General features: G+C 39.5%; 1 pseudogene; it reads right to left on the reverse strand.

The window, feature by feature from the left end:
• Positions 1-2,329: 2,329 nt before the first annotated feature.
• LOC149115040 (uncharacterized) lies at positions 2,330-12,442 on the reverse strand (annotated as a pseudogene).
• Between the last annotated feature and the right edge of the window lie 12,146 nt (positions 12,443-24,588).

The raw sequence follows: 24,588 nt of genomic DNA on the forward strand, positions 1-24,588 counted from the left end.
TCTGACAAGATAAATGAATACCAATCTATTGAAATGAACGATTGCGTCTTTTTGGCCTCCTATTATTTGCTTTAGTTCATTTACACGATGTAATTAAAGAATGCTCTTCCTTTTTTCCTTAAACTGTTTTTACATACAGAAAGAGAGGTACCTACATATGGAATGCTCCACATCATGATTATGGACACGGGAAATTTATTTTTCTCCATAAAAATAATTTTCCTGCTTTCCTCGTTCATGTGGAATGTGCATAGCACTTTCGCTTCGAATTCACAAGGTGAGTACAGCTGTATACCCTTATGTCACGTGCACCAAGTCATAATATAGAAACGAGGGCAGCGTTTCAACACATATTCAGGTTTCCATCCCAGTCCTCCTGAAGGCGTGGTACGAGTGACGCATCGGTTTTCAGGCCGATAAAGAAGATGAGAATGTGGACGGGGTAACTAATACCTTAAGATGGCTTTAAACAGTCTTCAGCACTTTCCAGACTTATGTTTCAATGAGTCATTATAGCCACTCTTTATCAGATGATGCTATAATCATGGTATCAAAGATCTGTCCAGTCATCGCTGAGAACGTTTTATCATTTTCGTGGCACAGAAGATTACGTATATTTCAAGTTCAGGAACGATCAATTGCCCTGTATAAATAGTTCGGGAGCCTGGGGAAGAGGGCACGTATTAAATTCGTGCCTCCTCGTGTATCTGCAAAAGTATTCCCCAAACGGTATTGAAACTAACATGGCGCGTAAGGTGAGCAGACTTGTTTAGGGATACAAACGTGTCAATCATGAGGCGACACTACGTCAAAATGACGTCACACTTTTAAAATGTCGTCATCCTGGATTAGCGTCAGATGAGCCCAAAGTTTATTTTAAACTCAAGAAATATATAAGGATACCAGAAAATCCAAATTCGAGCTAAAACAGAAATCAGCTCGGGTACTTTTCTTGGATTGGGTTAGAAATTTTAGACTTTTGGGGACTAAGAATTTTCCAGCCTGCGGGCAAGCACTCTCCTCCAAGAAAATTTGTTAGCAGATTAGGACGTTTTTCTTCTTTCCTCTGGCTGTAGCCTAACAGGATCGTTCTGGGGTATAACATTCTGGCCCCATTCCCACCTCCGCGACCAGAAACTGATGAGAAATGGACGAAAATTTAACTGACAATCCAGCATTCCCATCCACACCCTCGTGTGGATCTTCGTCCTCGAATTGTGGTACCGGACCTAATTGATTAAACTGAATGTTGTCGTAAATGCTGAGAAATGAAAAGGAATAACTTCGTAATGGCTAAGATAAAGTGAAGTAACTGCTGTTCACTAATCTGGGATCAAAGTTCTTGACAATAAAATATTGTACGGTTCACTGAGACAGGTTAGCGTCATCAAAATGACAGGCGGACAAGCCCGAGGCGAAAGGCAATTTATTGTGGCAAACAATATTATTAAGTCAAAGGCGTTCAAAAGAGAAGGTGACTTTGGCGATTCTCTGTCCCCAAGCATGCGGGTAGCTGATTTACTAAACAAAGAAACAAGTATGGTGAGTTTCTTTATCCGTTCAATGTTGCAGAAAGTTCAATGTAATCAAATTAATATTCGTACAAAAGTTGAAACTGTTAGACAGTAACCTTGAACAACAGACTCAAAATAAAATACTTTGATTCAAAGCCTCAAAATAAAATACAAAGATTAATAATCCTGCAGGATAATCGGTAGCTAAGACAAACTTGAAGGCGTTAACTGTATGCTTGTCATCATTAATTATCTGTTGATGATTAAGGCCGGTTGTTATTAAAACTATTGTTGCCGAAAATCCTGCGCACATGACAGTTCCTCAATCTAGTTCATGCATCAAAAGATTTAAACGTTTGGCATGGCTTTCAAGCAGCAAACTAGCTATGTTTAAATTTTTATTACAGTGATGTTCGTAAGAACCATGTTTAATAAAAACAAAGTGATTTATAAACTAAACAGTCGTTTAGCAGGTGCGTTTTTGATTGGTGCAAAATAGCAATAGCAAGTCTACAAAACCAGCCGTACTTTCAGGAGTTTTAAGCGTAAAATAAATTCCTTGCACGGCTCTCGATCGCATGTACTGGTGGAGTGGAGGAATCCGACTTATTTAGACTAGGTTATCTAAGCCCGGACTGTTCTTTTAACTATAGCAAAGTTCAGCATAACTTATGCTCTGCAAAAAAATGATCCATCTAAGGGTTTCATTGAATATAATGCTCTTTACTTTGAGTTCAAACTAAAAGCCAAACAAACTGTGGGAATGAAATTGCACCCTCTGTGAACAACGCAGTGGCAAGTTACAAGGCCTTTGATCACTTTTCATCCAGCTCCATTTCCTGTTTGGCTCTTTCTTTGCCGTTGTCCCAATCTCTGTTTGAGCATAATTCTTCTGTTACCGAGTTTTGAGACCTTACAGAAAATAACTGAAATTATAAAAGGACAAGATTGTATTATTATGACCATATTGACTGAGTAAGAGGGCCAGATTGGATAATATTTGGCTCGAGATCTTCAGTTTGCACGTCTTGAACAGGAGCCAAATATTTGTATTCCTGTTCAATAGGACTCATTCAATTAATACTTTGTCATACCACTGTTTCTAAGCTTAGTTTGCTTAAAACTGGAAAATTTCTTTGGCCTCTCTTTTTGGTAAAGATTTAGCTGAGAAGCTTGATTTAGTTGAGAAGCTTTCTTTCCATCCAATACCAGATGGAAGTCAAATGCTGTCGTATTAACCCTCTAATTGGGAGCATCTTCAGCGTAAAGATGACTTTCGCGATATTTTAGGTGTTTGTTTTTGTATTCTTCATACAAACGTTCCTTGTGTGTATACCTTCTTTTTAGCTTTAGGTCCCATAACGTCAGTGATGCAAAGTGAAAACAACTCTGTTTGCGTCCCTTGATGGAACCTCGTTTCGCTATGCTTGATGCGTTGAGAAGTTCAGTATCTCAATCGCGTAGTCTTCATCTTGTTTGCATTCTTCAAAAGTGACATCAATCGCCCCACTGTCCTTTACCACAGAAAGAATCGTGGGTTTTTCAAATTTCCCGGTTTGTAGCTGGTTTTTAAGAAAGTTCGTTTCCACTAGACCACGTATTTCTCCCTGTAAATCGTTGAGAGGCAAAAGTGCGGCCAGACAACAAGAAAAGGGCCAATGTGGGTTTCTGCGCCATTCCTTGATGAAACGACACAGGAACACTGCATACTGAACTGAAAGTAAACAAGACAAAGAGGTGTAAGAACAAACTGTTACACACTGAAAAGACAAGTCGAGTACGTGTCTTCCTCTTCTGCTCAGTTTACCATTGGTAGTGGCGAATTATTAGAAAGCTCAGTAATCTAAGACATCTTTCAAGACGACTACATCTTCTTAACGGTAAGCCGTACTACGCATGCGCAGCTTGAACTTTGCGAAATAGGCCTCTTTTATTGCCGCCTATGACTCTTTTAAAATATCTTTTCGAAAAACTTTTAGCGTATAGTTTTTAGTGGGATTTCTACTTATTGAGATTTCGTGTTTTTTTTCCTTCCAAATTTTAGGAAATTAGAAATTACCAGCCATTAAACTTCAGCAGAACTTTTGCCTTCGCTTTTAGCTGCAAGCACAAGCTAATCATAACTGGGGCCTTGTTGATAGGTTAACATCTTTTTCCAAAAGGATTTCATCTCTTTGCCACTTTTTGTAAGGTGGATGGATTCGATACAAATTAACCCCTTGTTACAGCTTTCTCTCTTTCTTTTTGTATCGGATAGATCATTCATTGGAAGAGCGTTTTTGACCTCAGTTTCCCCTTGTTCAAAACCACTAGATTCCGCTAGTCTACATAAATTTATCGAATTAAACTTGAAAAATTCACCCTGAACTTTTCATGTTTAGACCGAGACAGTGGACATGCATAATTCGTGACAATTTCCCTTAAACTGAGGTCAGAGAATCTATTTGAACAATGAGGCATTTCAGAGCTTTTCAACCACAAACATTTGTTTTGATGTCACTTAATCGATTCAAAGAAATATCACAAAATTAACTTCCTTGTACATCTCAGTTAGGTCGATCGTTTCATTTATTGGGGCTGTTTTAGACCAAACTTTCCTCAAATGTCTCCACAAAGCACTGAATTAGGTGTTGGGTCCCTTGGGGCAAATTGAGACTTTCTGCATGAGCCAGGCCCGGGTTGTTCGAAAAGTGGATAACTCTATACAGTCGAACCTCGCTTATCCGTACCTCGATTATCCGGATTTCTCGATAGTAGTATCCAGCCTTCGAACAACGGGGCCATATCTTTTGAATTAACAGTTTTTTTAGAAGAATGCAGACACAAAGAATGGCAGCGACCTATGTGACCCGAGCTTATTCTTACCAATCACTGGCAAAGCCTTGCATGAAATGAAATTAAAGTCAAATTGCAATCAAATTCAAAAAACCATATTTAACTTATAGTAACTAACTAACTCTGTCTATTTGATCACACTTACACACCGTATGGGCAAAACAATAATAAGACAGTACGATCTTATAAACACTAGACACTAAAATCTTACCCACACACCGTATGGGCAAAACAATAATAAGACAGTACGATCTTATAAACACTAGACACTAAAATCTCACCCACGAGTAGGCCAATCACCAAAGTGTTTGCTCCAAGCACCAATAACTTGAATAACACAGCGTCAGTGTAGGAGTCAACCGTAGCTGACATGTTCTCTGCAGGAATTCTACTGACTGCTCCGATACCCAAGTTGACAACAGTAACAGCAAGGGACGTCGCCATTAATCTGTTCTCGGTCGCATCTTTGATGGGTTTCATCCAGGAGAACAACTCTCCATACATCCCGGCGATGACCCATGCCAAACCAATGTAAGATCGGCTCTCTTGACCCACTAGAATCAGACCTGATGTAAGAATTACCTCGCCAGACATTTCAACTAATTCCTAATACCACGAGCTGGGGTTGTAATTTTCAAAAAGAAAACACAATGCGGAGATGATTCCCGTGCCAGAGCCTGGATCTTGAAAGAGGTTGGCGCCTGATGTATCTACTAATCTTCTTTGTCTCCAAAGGACAATGAACGAGGAAAGAGGAAGGACAAAGATATAGGCTGCAGAAACAAACGCCAGGATAAGCCAATGATTGTAGCTTGTTCCTTGACACTGTATGCTGTAATCTGCTTTCATATAATAGCTAAAAGACTCCTCTTTTTCATATCGACACAGTTTCTGGCAAGCACGTGGCACGACATTAGCTGTCTTGACGCATGTGCTAAGGTACGTCACATACAGGAAGAAAAACAAATTTCTGAACACCATCTCTTTTGTCTGTGAGATGCTTTTTGACTTATCATCATTTTGCAGGCTTGGACGTCTTGAGATTATTACTTTACGCACTCCGTAGATTATATCAGAAAAACCAATAACAGCAGTATTCGTTGCCATAATTGTAAACAAACTTCCATTGACGCGAAATCCTGGGAAAAGACAGTGAATTGCTGTTATCTGAAGAACATCGATCTGCAGTATTTCTGAATCCTGGGAGATTGCTTGTAAAGAACCTGGTCACTTTATATACGAGAAAGCTTGAAGTAGACCATAGGTGACCTGATAAAAGGCAATCACAATTTTGAGTTTGGACGACAACGTATCTACAAGTGGCCGTTTTTTTGCTCCTTTCTTCATTCTTCTTGCTATCAGCGGTAAAGCTATAATGATGATAAAATCAATGGCCGCAATGATAGACAGCTGTCCCACCATCCACTTTTTTGATGGACAATGCTTGCCGTTTGTAATTGTTTATAGTATCCTGAGCTACAAACTTCACAAATTGGGCCTTCTTATCCGTTTCGACACGAAGAATCTAAGCCACCATAGCAAGATTCTTCTCTTGGACGCTTGTAAGGCGTTGGTACTGGAAATGGGTACTGTACACTGGAAGCATCTAATGCTGGTAAAGACGCCATTAGATTCGTAATAAAAACTCTGTAACGATCTCTGTGAGTCTCGTTCCGCCATTCCCGCCAGTAACCGGATATCAAAGAGACGGCATCATCTTTGCATTCTAGTCCTCGTGCACATTAGTGACATTTCTCAAACATGTGGGTCCGATAAGATCCCTCTAAACATTTACAAGCACGGTATCCAGCTAAAAAGTCAGTGTCTGTTCCTGTTGATTATTTCATAAAAGCTAAACGTTTATTTCGTTAAAATTATCACAGCGTTGTGTAATTCTTTAAAAGAAATCAACAGATGAATTTTAGAGTAGTAAAAAGGAAAACAATTTACTTATTCCCCTCTCCGCGTTAGCACCTCATTGAGACTACCATTGGGCCATCTGCTGGTTTATCTTTTTGGAAATAGCAAAGAATTCAGTCTAAATCTTTGCCAGACGCCAAGGTCTGGTGTTTGTCCAAAAGAACAATTTAACAACGAGTTTTCCCCCAAAAGTCATAACTTGGGTGTACTGTAAGACTATAGTTGCTAATTCCGAGGGAATGTGAAGGCAAAATCCGCCTCCCCCCTCCTTCATTGCTTCAAGAGCATAATTAACAATTAGTCACCGAAGTTGAGGTGACTAGTACTTTGGTAATCACCTCCGAGTTAACCAATGAGAACGCGTGAAAAGCAATGTGGTTATATACTGATCCCAAAAGACTATCCTTCTGCGTAAGCAACATGGTATGATGACGACTACCAGACAATTTTCAGATAAAGTCTCCAGGTTTGGCAGCCTTTATACTTGTACCTCGATTAACGGCTGAACTCAACAAGGGCCCCTTGTCCACCTTCTTTCTGATTGGCATTTTGGCTCTTAATATGAGTGTAGCGAAAAGTAGTTTCCGGGTGTTAAAAAGATGACCTAAAGGGAGGCAACGTAATCCTCCGGTGCTTGGTGAGGGATAATATTCCGTTGTTAATTTACTTGAAACCACACAGAATGGCTCATTAATTTGGTGCTGCTCCCTCGGCCTCCTGACAAGATAATATGATCTATGTATGTGTTGCATGAACGTGGGAACAGTAGAATCATATATCCTGACCGATGGTGTAGGCCCTGAGTTTAACTGTTACATACTTAGATCCTGGCTTTGGCTGTCTCATACGCTTTGTTTGTATGAAAACAATTGAGTTCTGAGCGTTCCCTACTGCATTAATGCTAATTCCTCTGTGTGGTGAAACTAACATGATTTGTTACTTCACACATTTTAAAGTTGAATTGAAATTTTGGATTTCGAGATCTTTAGAGTTCTTGTATTTTGATTTGATGTTTTCGAATCACGTTTTGAGCTGTTCTGACTTTTCTAAAAGATTGTTTCAAATTCAAGATGGCAGATCCAGGATTGCGAACATGCAACTTGACGTCATATGACGTCATGATCGACACCTGGTCACTACTAAATTAAACTAAACAAGCGTGAATGTTTTACATGCCACATAATTTTGATTTGTATTGAATGCTTTTGGAGAAACATGGGCGGGGAGCAGAAAGACACTCCCCCTCTCTTTAAGACTCACCACCAAAAATACGTCCATGATAAGTAAGGTTACCACTCACGTTTGCTAAAGAATTAAAGCAATCAATAACATTTTCCCTTTTCAGACTGGGTTTGGTTTAGTCTTGTGGGACCTGGGGGGACTTATCCCTATTCATACCGGGCTTTTAGGGGTAGTAGGTTTGAGACCCTCTTAATGTTACTCTTAGAGAAATAACAATGAATCGTGGAGGATTGATAAAAAAAGTTTGTATACGAGCCAAGTGGCCCATGGGACCGGAGCTTATCCTGCGCCTCCCCGAGGATTGATAGCACGTCAAAAAATGTTTCCTATGAGGTCCTTCATGGAAAGATGACGTCATCAAACGTAGAATCAGGTCTGTAAAATTCGGCTGGGTAGACGGACGTCTAGACGCGGTTCGCGAGAAAACAATCACAACAAATTTGTGTGGAAAATTAGAAAAATTAACTGAGCGTTTTCTAGCGAAGCTGAATCCTTCAAACTTGGTGAATACAATCTTCTACCTAGTATTTTAACATTTTGATTCACAAATTGTGTAAAATTCAATTTTGGAAAAAAGTTATTTGCCATCGGATTCCCTTACAAGCACTTTAATTTCTGACCGCCTTGCCTATCCGTCAAGATGGCGTCGAAAACCGTGATAAGGTCTATTAGGACTTCTTCTAGTGTAAGAAGCGTCCATTTAGTGGTAACTTGAGCGATAACTCTGCTTTAGACTTACGCGAGAGCCTTCTTGGGCTCCCTTTTTAATGTCACGCAACGCATAAACTTGGAAATTCAAACGTGGTTTATAACAAAATGAGCAACCCTGTCGATTTTAAAAGTTACAAAACGTCAAGTTGCTAGAGGGCCTTACATCTGATGGAACTAACACTTCAAGAGGATTGGTAAATTTTTATTTTGGAAAATGATGACGTCACATGAAAACTGGCAATTGCCAAAACGTTCGAAGTAGATTAGGGCCTCAAAATTCCCCTCCCATCCCCTAGTCTGATTAGTGTTAAGTCTAAAAGCGATGAACAGTGATTTCAGACAGTGAAAATCATTATTGTTACCTTCAGGACACGACTTGCAATCTTGTTTGCTTGTGTCTGGTGCTTTGTCAAATGCAACAAAGGATCCACTGGGACATTCCTTGCAGCTTTTGCCCACGTAGCCGATATCATCAGAGTAAAACCCCCCTAAAAAGGCCATCAAGATAAAGTATTTAGACTTAAGCACTAAAACAATAGACCATATCTCCGTGAACAGCAATGAATTTGCACTTTAGAGCAGTTTACATTAGACCATTTTACAGTTGTCTGCTCAGTTACCTGGCCTTTTACTGGCAGCGAGGCTGGAGGTGACCTTGTTTTGATACAGGCCTCACTGCTTTTGTTGTGTAAATCAAGTTGTTCTAATGCTAACTAGGTGCATTTACATGAAAAAGCAGCGAGGTCTGTATCAAGGTCAACTCCAGCCTTGCTGCCATCCAAAGGACAGGTCACCGAGCAGACAACTGTAAAATGGTCTATTGATTGATCATAAATTACACACCTAATCCAGAGAATCAATCATTGCTCAAAGCAAAAGGTTTTACTCCATTTCGATCGAGATAAAATAAATTAGGTATATACTTTTCTGTCACAAAAGGTCACAATATATATTTTTTTCCTCTCTGACTATATTCTTCCCCAGTTTTTAAAAACGCTTAAAGTCGCTGAAGTTTAGGTATGGTACAACTTCTAATTTTATTACAGTAGATTTGGGCCTTTTAGCAGCCCTTGCCCGTTTGTCGTTACAAAACTTGCCCGTTTGTCCCTTATTCAGTTTATGATCTCATATCCATTACGTCACGAGGTTTTGTCACACCAGGTATTACGAGAACTTTGTAACTGGCTAAGACCTATGATCCTGGGAAGTAATTTGTATTTGGTGTATTTGCGTCTGGCTGTTCACATTATAATTGGCGTATTTTATTGAGAAAATGAAAAGTCCATGATAATCAAAATCAATTGATGGCATTTGATCGATAATTTTAATATTAAATATTGGCGGGCTCTCAATGGCATGTGTCCTTGTTTTTGTTTTGTTTTGTTTTGTTTTTTAAATGAAGCACTTTATTAATACACCTAAAACACACGTACATTACACTTACATGCACTGTTGAAGTTTTACAATGTTCAATAACTTTTCTCATACATAAAAGAAAAAGAAAACGTGACAGCTAAGTAACTACACAGAACAAGAAAAAATATAATATACAAAATATACAAATACAAAAAAAAAGAAAGGGGGGGTCTATGCATTAGCTTTAAGTATTACAATTTTTAACACTGCATTATTGATATTAATTGAGAGCATTTTTGGATTTACTACGTTAACCTTGTATTGTAATAACTCTGTTAATTAATCAACTTAATACCCCATAAGTGGTGTTTTTTAGATAAGCGATTTTACGTTTAAGCACATTTTTCTAGTTTCCATTGAACAATCAGTTTATTTACAAGTTCATCTAGAGACAATTCTTTCTGAAGATATTTAGAAGTATAGATATATTGTTTGACCAGGATGATGAGCAAATCTAGCTTGCGTTTTAAAGGGTCTGACAGCACATCAGTCACGTGACATGTGTCATGAAAAGCAATTTGTTCTTTTGAAAGTATTATCTCAGTACTTTGAGAATGATTGAACCATGATATAATTTGTGAATAAAGTTTTACAGACTCCTTGCAATCAATAAACGTATGTTCTATTGAATCCGCGTTAAAGCAATATATACATTTATTGTCCTCGGCTAAATGATATAGTTTAAGTTCTTTCTTCGTTACAATTGTTCTATGTAAGAAACGAAAACAAAATTGGCGAAGTTTATTGTCCTTAGTGAGGCGATATATATCTTGAAAGCATCCAATCCAGTCACCAAGTTTTTCAGGAAATTTACTCTGGCACTTTTTTACACCACTCGGGACAATAGGGGTATGATTATTAAACAATTGGTAATAATTTTTGCAGCGTGCTTCAGCCAGATTAATTAGAGTTTGATTTGAAAGAATGGATGGGGAGGTCGAAGAAAGATCAGCTGCAGGTATAAAAGTTTGAGTTGCTCTCCTTTTCAACTCAGATGGAATGGCTGAAATTAGCTGAAAGTAATGCATATAATTTGTGGTGATGTTAAACTTGTTGCTGAACTCTTCATATGATAGAAACTTTCCCTTAGAATTTAGCACATCCTTTATCGTCACAATTCCGCGTTCAAACCACGATTTCCAAAATAGAGTTGCATTATCTATAGTTATTGAATTGTTATTCCGAAGAATGAGTTCGCCATTTGGAAAGATGTTAGCTGTATTTTTGAGATCTTGAAAATATTGAAGAAGTTCTCGATAAAAGAGTGGCAGACCTGTTTTCAAAAGTTTTACATTATAATTACACTTAAGGAGAAATAATAAACCACCATAATTTCGAAAATAGTAATTAGGGATTACCTTCCATTTATCGTCAGACTCGCCTAGTAATCTACCAATCCAAGCCAAGCGTAATGATTTAACGACCAAGTAAAAATTAACAAAATTAATTCCTCCTTCTGCTACTGGTTGATACATAACCATTCTTTTTATTTTGTCTTTCCTGTTTTTCCATAGAAAGGCGAACAGATTCTCTTGAACTGTCTTAATAACCGATTCTGGAACGGTCAGCATAGATGCTGCATACACTAGCTGTGATATACCTAAAGCTTTCACCAGTAAAGACTTGCCATATATTGTGAGGTCTCTTGAAAGCCATAAATTTAATTTTGTTTTCATTTTGTTGATCTTATCATAAAAATTGTTCTCAGTACATTTACTTTTGTTGTAGGATAAATGGACGCCAAGAACTTTAATGGGTTCTTTAGTTGTTTTAAAGTCAAGTACTTTCAAATTACTATCTTTCATAGAGCCGATCCACATAACTTTAGTTTTCTTCTTATTTAATTTCAATCCAGAAATAATTCCAAAACAATCCAAGATCTGTAAATAGGGTTTGAGAGATTCAACATTTTTCGTTATTATAGTGGTGTCATCAGCAAATTGTGAGATTTTGATCACCTGGTCATCTGGGAGGTCAACGCCTCTGCAGCTTGGTTCTTGGCGTATCGTTATTGCTAGCAGTTCCACCGCAAGGATAAATAAGAGAGGACTTAGCGGGCAACCCTGACGAACTCCTCTTGATATATTGAAATAGTTGGTCAAAAATCCACCATTTATAACTGCGCTTTGTACACCATTATAAAAGATTGATATCCATCTTTTGACATTTGGGCCAAAATTGAAAACATTCAAGGCTTTAGCAATAAGATCCCATTCAAGGCTATCAAAAGCCTTCTCGAAGTCTATAAAAAGGAGAAGTCCCGAGGTCTTGTTAGCATTTAGATATTCCATTATATCGCTTAAAAGTCTTATGTTCTGGCCTATATACCTTCCCTTAACAAATCCGGTTTGATGTGAATCAATTAATTTTGGTAGGTATTTTTCTATTCTTTTTGCCAAAGCTTTAGTCAAAATTTTATAATCAATATTAAGCAGTGATATTGGACGCCAGTTGGAAAGTTCGGACAGATCCCCATCAGCTTTTGGTATTAACGTTATTATTCCCCTCCTTTGAGAAATAGATAAAGACCCACCTTAAAAAGCTGCATTATAAGAGTTTAGCAGATCTCGCCAAATGAGATCATAAAAAGACTCATAAAATTCTTTAGTGAATCCATCCTCACCGGGAGTTTTGTTGTCCGAGAAAGAGCTCACCGCCTCTTTTAATTCTTCAAAGGTAAAATCATGTTCTAGCGAATCTTGCTCATCAACATTCAGTTGAGGGATTTCAATACCTTCAACAAAGGACTCGAAACTCTTGTTTTCACGTTGAGATTCACTTTTTAGATTTTTGGATGTGTACATATTACTATAAAATTTCTCCAATTCTTTCTCGATCTGTTTTGGTTCTGATACTCTATCGCCATTCTCTAATTTCACCTCGCGTATGAGCTTTTTTTCATAATTCGTCTTCTCCAAGTTAAAAAAATATTTTGTGGGTTTTTCGCCCTGTTCCAACCATTTTACTTTAGATCTAAAGATAGCCTCTTTTCCTTTCTGTTCATATGTCCATGTGTCCTTGTTATAATTTCAGTTTCCATTAACTGTTAAAGACTATCAACAGCAATTTAATTTTATTTTTTAGTTAAGGTCCGGTAATACGGGCAACATTTTTCTTCAACTTGTCTCGCAACATTGTTGCATTGCAAGTTGAAACCCTCTGTTGCGCGTATTACCCTGACGTTTGTGACCAACTTGTCTCGCAGCAAAATACAGTATTGCAGGTTGAGGCAACATGTTGCACAAAGTAGACTCGAGTTCTACTTTCTGCAACAAATTTTAGTTTTGCTGTTCGTATTCCCACTGAAGCTACAACTTGTCTCGCAACAAATTTGAATTCAACGCATGTAATTGGCTTTCACGAAGCGCGGGAAATAAAAAAGAACATGGCGGACGGTGAAGACGAGCCTGAATTCGAAGTAGACCAGTAACTCTCAGAAAGTCATAAATTTGCCCTGTACAAAGACCTCGAGGGCTATCATAATCTTTGGGACACCTCGTTTGCCCCATCAAAATAAGCAGCAAAAAAGGCAAAAGGCTTGGAAGAACTGTCGCAAAAATACAACTTTTCGCCTAGCTATCTGAAACGACATTGAGCTTCACACTGAGAGAACTTCGCTGGCACTGAAAATTAAGAATAAACCGACGACCAGAAGTCGAAGTGGAAGTTCGTCGAAACGCTAAATTATATGAAAGAAGGAACCATCTTTATTTACGCACGATTGACCAATTATACGTGTAGAATTCCGCAGACTTGCAACACTGTATTTTGCGGCGAGACAAGTTGGTGATAATACGTGCAACAGAGGGTTTCAACTTGCAATTCAACATGTGAATTTGTTTTTTCACTTGTAACATGTTGTTAAATGGTCTAATAAATTAGATAATCCAATAACATATTTTATAGGTTACCTGGGGGACATTTTACGCATCCATCAGCGCCTTTGGTGGAAGAGATTGTCAAAGAGATTTTTGTTGCAGCAGAGAGTTTCGAACCGTTTTAAAGAGAAATGATTGTGAAAATTGAAACATCGTAGTAATTTGCCCATAGGGTAATTGACAAGTGCTGGAAACTATCAAAGGCGTTCGATTATTAAAGATCTGTTTACTACATTAACCCCCATGCTGCTCAAACATGAATGACATGCGCAATTGTTATGATCAGCTGGCATTGTACAAATCATATAGACAGACGATGTAATAATAATAACAATAATAATAATAATAATAGTAATAATAATAATAACTTTAGATAAGTGTCAAATGTATTTAGCACTATTAAATGTGCTAATTTGGGACTCTGTAAATAAATAAATAAACAAACAAATATTTCAAATATAACATAAACTATTAAGAATGCCAACTGGTTGGAGGCTGACCAGTTGGCTATTTACGCAACGCGGTCGAGGAGTTGAACTCGGGGCTACCGAGAACAAATCCAGACAGTGGTAGGGTGGAGGATTTGAACCAGGGACCTCCAGATTTCAAATCCAGCGCCCTAAACCCCTCGGCCACGCCGCCTCCACATAAGTTTGGAGGCGGCACATGAAGTTTGCCCTGCAGTGCATACTACTTACATGCGTACAGTATGTAAAGGCAAAATAAGGAAGCTCTTCAGCTGTTAGCACTAACAGATATATTGTTACATTTATCTCTACTGGGGCTAGGACATATGCCACTTTTGCAAACGTTCTGTTAGCACTAACAGATATATTGTTACATTTATCTCTACTGGGGCTAGGACATATGTCACTTTTGCAAACGTTCTGTTTACTATCATCCTACAAAAAACAAAAAACAAAACTAAAACTAAAAGTTCCAACTTCCTTCCTCTCTATAAATCATGGTTATGTTACATTCAATTATCTTTAATAGCTCTACAGACAGCCAGACATAAAAAGATCGATAGACGAAAATATGCGTAGAAATATAGATAGACAGATGGACAGACAGACAGACAGACAGACGGATGGGCAGTCCGGCCGACCGACCGACCGACAGACAGACAGGCAGGCAGACACATACCATGACACAGACATGGAGACAGAAATAAACAGGCAGACAGACAGGCTGAAAGACAGAGAGATAAAGAGATAGATATATGAATAGATAGACAGACACACGGAGAGAGACACCGTAAAGACCGACATACGGGCCGACATATAATAATAATAATAATAATAATAATAATAATAATAACATTTTATTTACATAATGCTATTTCTATCGCTATCCAATAGCGCTTTACAATTATTTTAAAACATGGGTAAAATAAAATAGCTAATGAAATAACTAATAAAATAACTAAGCTATAAAAACAAAATAAAAACTAGGAATGCACAGACAGAAGACAGACAGGTAGGCAAATTGAAAGACAGACAGACAAATAAACAAACAGACAAGAAAGTTAGGCTTATTGCTTAAAGAATACGTCACATTCGAGAATCTTGAATGCTGAGACCAAAGAACGAATCCAGACGCAATATCTTCAGCTTCATCCTTAGCAAATATCTGAAATAAGAGTGTGTCCTTTTAATTTTGTCGTAGGAAGTCGCCCATACTCTTTGCATTGCAATCACTGGAATTCAGTGATAGGAAAGACAATTAACCGTTGGGGGGTGGAGGAGATTAGGGTGGATGTCACATCCACAGGTGAGATGTGTTACGCATCGTTTAAGACGTTCCACAGTAGCAGATCTGCAATCTTGGTCAAACGTCTTGGGACACTTTGCACTTTTGCCAGCCAACATATGGTCGTTGTGTCCGCCTCCCTCCCACCCCAGACACAATGATGATGATGCTGCTTCATCCAAAGTAGACCCACTATCCTAACATTGCTTTGTAGGGGGAGGCGGCCCCGGAAAATTGGACCATGACTTCCCACTTCATAATAATGCGTCACCAGTTGGCATTTTGTCACGTGTCCCAACGACGTTTGGCCGGGATTGTCCAAATGAGACTTTTCAAAAAGACACTGTATTTCTTAGAAACATATCTTTGCTATCGAGTCTGTACAGACGCCTAAGCAAATAGATGCTATAGATATTAAGTGCGCTTAATCTGATTTCTTTCCAAACCATATAGCGTTTGGTTTTTTGGTACTTGTCGATAATAATAAATTCACTGAACTCTCCTCAGTTTTGGTGATAGCTCGTTCAATACTAAAATACGAGATCTATATACAATGGTGTAGTGTCTGCTGGGCTGCCTGTGGCTACCTGTAACAAGTATTATGAGATAGGTCTTGTTGTTGTAAAACACGTGTGCGTGAAAACGGAAAAGCAAGGTTATACAGTGTGGCTTGAATGCGAACAAAAGAGTATTAGAACTGGCGACGAGGATGAAAACCAATCGTCAATAGTCTCCTAGAGGAAAAGTACCGAAAATGGCGGTAAACATCGAATTTGGAAACATTAGTCCGTTCGACTGCAAAGGCAACCCAACTAGCGTTAGTCCAAGATGGCGGCGTTGGAAACGTTCCTCCGAGTTCTTCCTTGAAGCTAAAGGCGTCAAAAAGGATTCCCAGAGAAAGGCAATGCTCCTTCACTGCGCTGGGCAACACGTACAGGATATTTTCGACACCCTGAGCGACCCAGGACCGGTTCCAGAAAGCGACTCCGGGTACGCAAAAGCCATGAGGTCGCTAGATGCACATTTTGCACATCAGGTTAACATTCCCTTTGAAAGGCACCAGTTTCGTCAAGCAAAATAGGAAGAGTCAGAAGCAGGGGATCAATTCGCGCTGAGATTGTTTCAGCTGTCGGAGAACTGCGAATTTAGAGAAGCCAAGGAGGAACATATCCGTGATCAATTGATCGACAAATGCAGGTCACGCAACCCTCGCAAGAAATTGCTGGAAGCAAGCGGAACGCTTACACTCCAAAAGGCGCGAGAGATTGCAAGATCAACGGAGGCGGCTGAAAGTCAAGCAAGATTGATAGAGAATGATTTCAAGGGTGACAGTGTACACGTCTTGGAGGATAAACAAGCTGATTACGGCACAAGGAAGAGAGGAAATTGCTACCGATGTGGGTTGGAAGGCCACTTCGCACGAGACCCGGAATGCAAGGCCAGATCTGTTACTTGCCAAAAATGTAAGAAGACTGGACACCTCACAAAGTTTTGTAGGACCAAGGGCGAAGATAAAACCAAGAAAGGAAGCGTTCGTCACGTGACCGAGGACGACGACTTTGCATTTACAGTTCAATTAGGTGCCAGAGACATACCAACAGTAGCCATTGAACTTGGAGGAGTACAACTGGAGGGTGCGCTTGTTGATTCAGGATCCACTTGCAATGTCATTGACAGTGAGACGTGGGAGGTGTTCAAAAAAAAAAGAAAATCAAGTCATGGAAATCAAACAAGAAATTGTACTCTTATGGCTCGGAGGAACTACTCAACACTGCCGGTGAGTTTGCAGCTGAATTGTTTTATAAAGATAGAAAATGTGCTGCACGTTTCGTTGTTCTGGAAGAGAAGGCAAAGCCACTCAGCCGACAGACCTCTGAACTGTTGGCAACTCTGTCAGTGAGGAGAATTTGCTGAAAGAAATTTGAGGGGAGTTTTGTTGGAGGGGAAAACTCAGAGACTTTCAGGTCAAACTTCATGTTGATGAATCAGTCCAGCCCATTGCCCAAAAGTTGAGACCCTCACCATTTGGATTAAGGGAGAAAATTGAGCAGAAACTAGAAGAACTTTTAAGCCATGACATCATTGAGCCAGTTGAGGGGCCAACCCCTTGGGTAAGCCCTGTTGTCATAGTCTCTAAGCCTTCTGGTATTTAGCAAGCTCGATCTAAGATGGGGCTTTCATCAGATTGAATTAGAAGAGCAGTCCAGAAAGATCATCACATTTATCACCCACAAGGGGCTGTTCAGGTATAAAAACCTGATGTTTGGTATCAGTTCTGCACCAGAACATACTATCCAACATGTATTAGAGGGGTGTGAAGGTGCTTACAACATTCATGACGACATCATTATTCATGGTCGTACTGTTAAAGAGCATGATGGCAGGTTAAGGAAGACCTTCGAACGCATTCAAGAAAAGGAGCTTACTTTGAACAGGGACAAGTGTGCGTTCAGCATGTCAAAACTGACTTTCATGGGATATTTATTGTCCAACCAAGGGATCGGGCCAACAGAGTAGCGTGTGGAAGCAGTCATTGACGCAATAGAGCCTCAAAATGCAGAGGAGGTACGAAGTTTTCTGGGATTAGTGAACTTTAGTGCCAGGTTCGTCCCCAATTTAGCAAGCATTGCTGAACCACTTCACAAGCTAACAAGGAAGCAAACTCCCTTTGTGTGGGGCACAGAGCAACAAGGTTCTTTTGATGCTCTGAAAGACAGCTTGGCAAATGCAAAAACCCTGGCATATTTCGACAGCAATGCAGAAGAAACCAAACTTATCACAGATGCTAGCCCTGTGGGTTTAGTAGCGGTCCTTACACAAGTTCAAGGAGGATGCGAACGAGTAGTCGCATACGCTAGCCGCAGTCTAACAGATGTTGAGCGTAGGTACTCTCAGACAGAGAAAGAAGCACTCGGACTCGTCTGGGGTTGCGAGAGATTTCACGTGTACCTGGATGGAGTGGAATTGACCCTGCTGACTGACCACAAGCCCCTTGAGGTTATCTACTCTACTAATTCCCGCAATTCAGCAAGGATAGAACGCTGGGTCCTGAGACTGCAGCCATACAGGTTCAAGGTGCAGTACATACCTGGTAAACAAAACATTGCTGACCCACTTTCACCTCTTGGAAAAGGAAAGGGGGTATGCATGAATGACGATGCAGAAGAGTTTATCCGGTTTGTGGCGGAAACGTCGACACCAGCAGCTATGTCTGTGCGGGAGGTTGAAGAAGAGTCATGGCTCGACCCAGAAATTTCACAATTAAGAGAATGCATCACAACAGGAGAATGGGACAATGCCCCACGACAGTATAAAGCCATAAGAAGTGAACTTTCCATTTTAAGCAAGCTAGTCCTAAGAGGAACAAGATTGCTTATCCCAGCAAAATTACGCGACAGAGTCGTAGATATGGCACGCGAAGGACATCAGGGGTTGACAAAGACAGAACAGAGACTCCGCAACAAGGTCTGGTGGGTTGGAATTGATAGACAAGTTGAAGCAAAATGCAAGACCTGCCATGGCTGCCAGTTGGTTGGTTTGCCCACATCACCGGAACCCTTGAAACATACTGTGCTCCCCAGTCAGCCCTGGCAAGATCTAGCAGCAGATTTGATGGGGCCCCTACCTTCCGGAGAGTATGTATTCATCGTCGTAGACTACTATAGTCGTTACTTTGAAGTAGACATCCTCAAGTCTGGAAGCCAGGAGAGAATATTCTGTACGCACTGTCTCCCGCAGTCGCTAAAAACAGATAATGGACCACAATTCACGTCCGAGGAATTTGGAACATTTTTGAAAACAAACAGCATACAGCATAGAACCTCCACGCCCTTGTGGCCCCAAGCAAACGGAGAGGTAGAACGCCAAAACAGAAGTCTACTCAAAACCTTGAAGATTGCCCAAGCAGAAAAGAAGGAATTAAAGGTAGAGATGAGGAAGTTCCTAACAGCCTACAGGACCACACCTCATAGCAGCACTGGAGTCTCTCCAGCCAAATTGTTGTTTAACAGAGAGATACGGTCAAAGATCCCCGAGCTGCCAAAGTGTGAATACATTGACAGTGAAGCACGAGACCGAGACGCAGAAATGAAACAGAAGAGAACCGACTATGCCGATGAACGAAGGGGAGCGCAGGAGAACAGTCTAGTTCCTGGCGATCAAGTGCTGGTGAAACAAAGGAGGGAAAATAAGCTGTCAACCACTTTCGAGGATGCACCTTACAAGGTCACCAATAAATATGGCAACGAACCTGGCACCTGAAGGAGTTAACTACAAGAGAAATGTAACTGAGGTGAAGAAGTACCTGAAGGCAAGCGATGGACCAGACCAACAAAGCACAGGAGACAGTGTCACAGGTGGAACTGCCGAGTCAGAGGTTCCAGCATTACCCCGAAAGCCAACTAGGGAAAGGAGGGCACCAAAGTATTTAACTGATTATGAGCTCTATTGACATTAAGGAGAACACTTGGAGTTACTTTAGTTCGACTATTAACTCTATTGGACTTTATGCACTCTATCGATGTTAGGAGTGGAACACTTTGAGTTACTAAGTATGCTTATGAACTCTGTTGAACCTTGAACAGCAAGCAACGGGACACTGAACACTGAACTTGTTGAGAGTTTTCCAGGTCGAAACGTTCGAACAGAGTTATTCCAGTCATGTTCAAATTTGTTAACCAGTAAATAAGTACTTTAATCCAAGGAAAAGAGGGGTTGTAGTGTCTGCTGGGCTGCCTGTGGCTGCCTGTAACAAGAATTATGGGATAGGTCTTGTTGTTGTAAAACACGTGTGCGTGAAAACGGAAAAGCAAATCAGGCAAAATCAGAAATGCTATGGCTTGGCTCCATGCGCCATAGAAAAGACGCAATTTGCAACCTCCAAATCAGCGATGATCCCGTTTACGCGCTCGGTGTGCATTTTACCTATAATATTGAATTGTCTCATAAGAAAAACTTCTTTGAAAAATTAGGATCCCTAAAGAAAACCTTAAGTGTCTGGTCCCGAAGAGACTTATCTATATACGGTAGAATAAATATTGTTAAAACGTTAGCCCTCTCCAAACTTGTTTTCACCTCCAGTGTTATGGAGATGAAAACTTTGCAACAGAGGTCAATAAAATAGTGTTCGATTTTATCTGGAAGCAAAAACCCGCCAAAATAAAAAAGACATCCCTCATCAAGAAGAAATCGGATGGCGGTCTTGGCATGAAAGATTTTGTACTTTTCGATAAGGCTTTGAAACTAACTTGGGTAAAACGGCTGTGCTCAGACTCAGATGCACCGTGGAAGTATATTCCAAAATCGTTTCTCTCTACTGTCGGCGGTACTGAGATCTTTCAATGTAATTATGACTACAACTTTCTTGATCTTAATGGCCATCTTCCTGAATTTTACAAACAAATTATTCATCATTGGCAAGAAATCGTGTCTACGATACCTCACAGCAAGACCGAGATACTGTCTCAGACAATCTGGAACAACAAATTCATTACGATTGACAAAAAAATGGTATATCTACCTCATTGGCACCGAGCAGGTATAAATCAAATTTCAGACCTTTTTGACGAGCGTGAAAATTGCTTCCCGCCTTTCCTTTCCTTGCGCAATAAATACATGCTAAATTGCAACTTTTTAAAATATTATAGTCTTTTATCTGCGATACCTCAAAGTTGGAAGAAGCTCCTTCACGTTAATTCTGGCGACTCTACTACACCCCCGCCGCCAATCTGTACTATAACGTGCAAGATGTTACACGACAAACTGTTAACCTTAGAAAATCTTCCTCCTTCCACTTCAGAAAAAAAACTCTTATCATACGGCATCGCAAAAGAGAATCTAAATAAAATTTATCTTCTGCCATTCACAGCTACAAAAGAAGTTAAATTGGCAATGTTTCAGCACAAAATTATACACAACATTTTAGCCACGAACAGTATATTACACAAAATGAACAAGGTTGCCTCCCCATCCTGCCCTTTCTGTCCCTCTGATAGTCAAAACATACGTCATTTGTTTGTTAGCTGTCCGCAAGCGTCTTCCTTTTGGTATAAGTTCCAAAGTTGGTATTCTACCGTAAGCAACGCGAGTTTACTTCTCTCCGAGCCAGAGGTATTACTTGGAATTACTCGTCCTTTTACTCACCGTTTGACCCTCAACCACCTCATAATACTAGGCAAATACTTTCTTTATATCAACGCTCTAAATAATACTATGTTCGTTTTCAGTGACTTCATCTCATTAGTGCAGGATAAAATCGAGACAGAAAAATATATTGCTGCCACGTTGAATGGCGAAAGGGAATTTCAACAGAGGTGGAAATTCCTTCTCACCATTTAAGGCGTTTCCCTTAGTAATTAGTTGCAAGGTCTTTGTTTCTCTTTTTTTTTTTGTTTGTTTGTTTGTTTGTTGTTGTTGTTGGTTTTTTTTTCTATAATTAAGTAATTACATTGTATTGTAACTCCTTAAGTAACGTAATGTGTAAGTCATAATAAGTAATTAATGCGTATTGTAAGTAAGTAACGTAATGCCAAGTATTGTAAATAGGTGTTTTTTTTTATGTATTGTAAGTGACGTTTGTAAGACAGTAAAAGCATTAGAAATAATAATAATAAAAATAATAATAATAATGATGATGATGATGATGATGATAATAGCAATAATGTAGTGTATTGTAAGTAGGTTAGTTATTGTTGTGAGTAGAGTAAGGCAATGTAAGTAATTATGTATTTAGCAATAAAAAAAAAAGGTTATACTGTCTTCAATGCGGCTTGAATGCGAACAAAAGAGTATTACAAATGGGTTAAAAAATAAATCATTTTTCTATAGCTAAAATGGTTGCTGTTTGCCAAAATAAAATGACTTAGACCTGAAACGGTTCATAAGAGTTGAAAACAAATAATCTTCGCTCTGAAGTGTAAGTGCCGTGAACAGTACTCGGCTGGAAAAGCGACATTATTCGGAAGAAAACTTTGCTTAACTACGGAGAAACCTTGCACTTACGGTGATTTTTGACGCTATATATTAGGAAATGTTTATTGAACGTAGTGATCTACATTGAAATGGCCTGATTCTTAGCTTTGTAACTTTTTAAACATTACTCTCCCTAAATCCAAGAATAAAGTGCTACGCTCATTGTTTATTTAATACCAATATGCCGAGTATTGTGGCAAATGGAGGAAAACGTAAATTATAATTATAATTCACTTCATAAAATGACTATTTGGCATAACTTTTGATCATTCTGGCCACTTTTGATGCATATCTTTCTGGGCAACAGCGTATATAGGTCTTTAAGAACAGAAAATGTTGGCGTTACTCCATTAACAACGTGGTAACGGTGACGAAAACGTCACCAAAGATCACTGTTCATCTACGACATTTTTTTCTTTTTTTTTTTTCTTTTTTTTCTTTTTTTTTAAGGCAAATCAATCACCCGTTTTTCTCGGTCTTCTACAGCGCGCTGGAAATCTTCATAGAAGGTTTTTGTCATTCTTACGATCTTCTCTGGGATACCATACTTCTTCTTGATAATCCATAGGCTTTCACGGTGGAAGGAACCAAAAGCTTTCTCAAAATGTATGAAGTTCAGATGCAATGTCGCCTGCCATTCGTTAGCTTGTTCAATGATATTCCGCAATATGAAAACTTGGTCGGTTGTTCCTCTGCCGTTCCTATAACCTGTTTGCTCTTTTCTCAGCAGACAGTCAATTCCACGTCTTATCCTGTATATGAGTATCCTCAGCTCCATCTCTTCAGGTTTAAAATCAAAGTTTCCCTCTCTAGCCTATATGATTTATTGCGTCACGATTAGTTAGCAAGGGAATTTGAGGCGGCCCTGGTTCGACTATAGATGGCCATATCTTAGGGCACGTGAAGCTTTTCCTTGGGAATGTCGGCTCCCACCAGCAACCCTCTCATTCCTAGTATGGCCACCGCCACTTGAGTCACGACTGTTTATTTGGCGTGTGCCTTATTCGCAGCTAGCCTCCATATCTGGAGGTCATCCCCCTATCCGCCACCTAGGGACACGCCGTATGGTGGATATTCGCCCCACACCTACTACAATTTAGCTTTAAAATTTTAATACAATGTACCTATTTTTTTTGGCCTCAAGAAAACAAAAATATTGCGATGAAATACTGCAACTTACACCTGCATTCCTGCTGTATAACTGCCCCATCTAAATGCCTCTGGCTCGATCGCCTTTATAGGATTGTCCGAGAACATCCTTGAGCGATAAAAAGATAAATAATGTTATAAGCAATAGCCCTTTTCACGGTTAATTTTTCTCATTTGTAATACACTGTAATCCAACGTGGATGCAAGGCAATTTCGGGCTAAAACTACAAAATAGCCCTAAATTGCCTCACATACATGCTAGATTTTATCGTAATGCAGATAAGCAAAGGTAACCGTGAAAAGGGCTATTAAGCAGGCTCTTTTTAAAATTAACATTTACCACAAAAAGTTCTATATTTTATAACAATTTGCCAGTCTGTTTTAGTACATTTCACCTCAAATTCTATAGTAGATATGTTAAGGAAGAACATTTATGTTATTTTATCTGAGAGAATGCCAGAAAACAAGAACGAGAAATTTAGTTTCTTTCAAGTAAAATAATTTTGCATTTGTTTATATACTCCCTGAAAACATACCCGAAAGAAAAAACCTACATTAATGCGGCCAGTCTTTTGCTTCATAAACTCGGTAATTAATAGTGAGGCGTGTCTAGCATAAAGTTACAGAGAAGTCTTTGCTGCATTATTTGTTTATAGATTTTGATATTCAATTTGTAATCTCTTTATACAGCTTCTTGCTGATAAGGATTTAAATCGACAGTTTTAATATCTACTCGTTCATTGAAAGCCCACACTGGTGTCCGTTGAAGTTTCTTGCAAAATTTCACAGGGTTCAAAGTTCGCTGCTCTTCTCGGGCGCTGTGATTGGACTACGTCAATAGCCCTGTGTTTCAGCAGCCTTTCGTGGGGGGGGGGGGGGGGGGAGATTGCTTGACGAACCCAAAGAGCTTTAGTGTCTTTACTGTCTACTTTAAAATTCGGACGCAAAGAGTTTTAGCGGAATCAATCAGGAGTTAGACCTGGATTTTAGCGGACCTTTCTAGCTGGTGTGGGGTATATTTGCCTTGGGTTTTGATGTGGCTAAGATATTCGTTGTATTTAGAGAAGGGTTGCGTTCCGGTTCAACGAAATTCGGTTACTGCGAAGCCGCTCGCCTGCGGCTCATTACTGCGGAACCGCTCGCCTGCGGCTCGTGATTCCACAGCCACTTTGACAATGTTATGACGCAATTTATCATCAATA

Source organism: Orbicella faveolata, unplaced genomic scaffold (genome assembly GCF_042242905.1).
Source record: "Orbicella faveolata isolate gen_17 unplaced genomic scaffold, um_ofav_v1 contig_13, whole genome shotgun sequence".
Classification (NCBI taxonomy): domain Eukaryota; kingdom Metazoa; phylum Cnidaria; class Anthozoa; order Scleractinia; family Merulinidae; genus Orbicella; species Orbicella faveolata.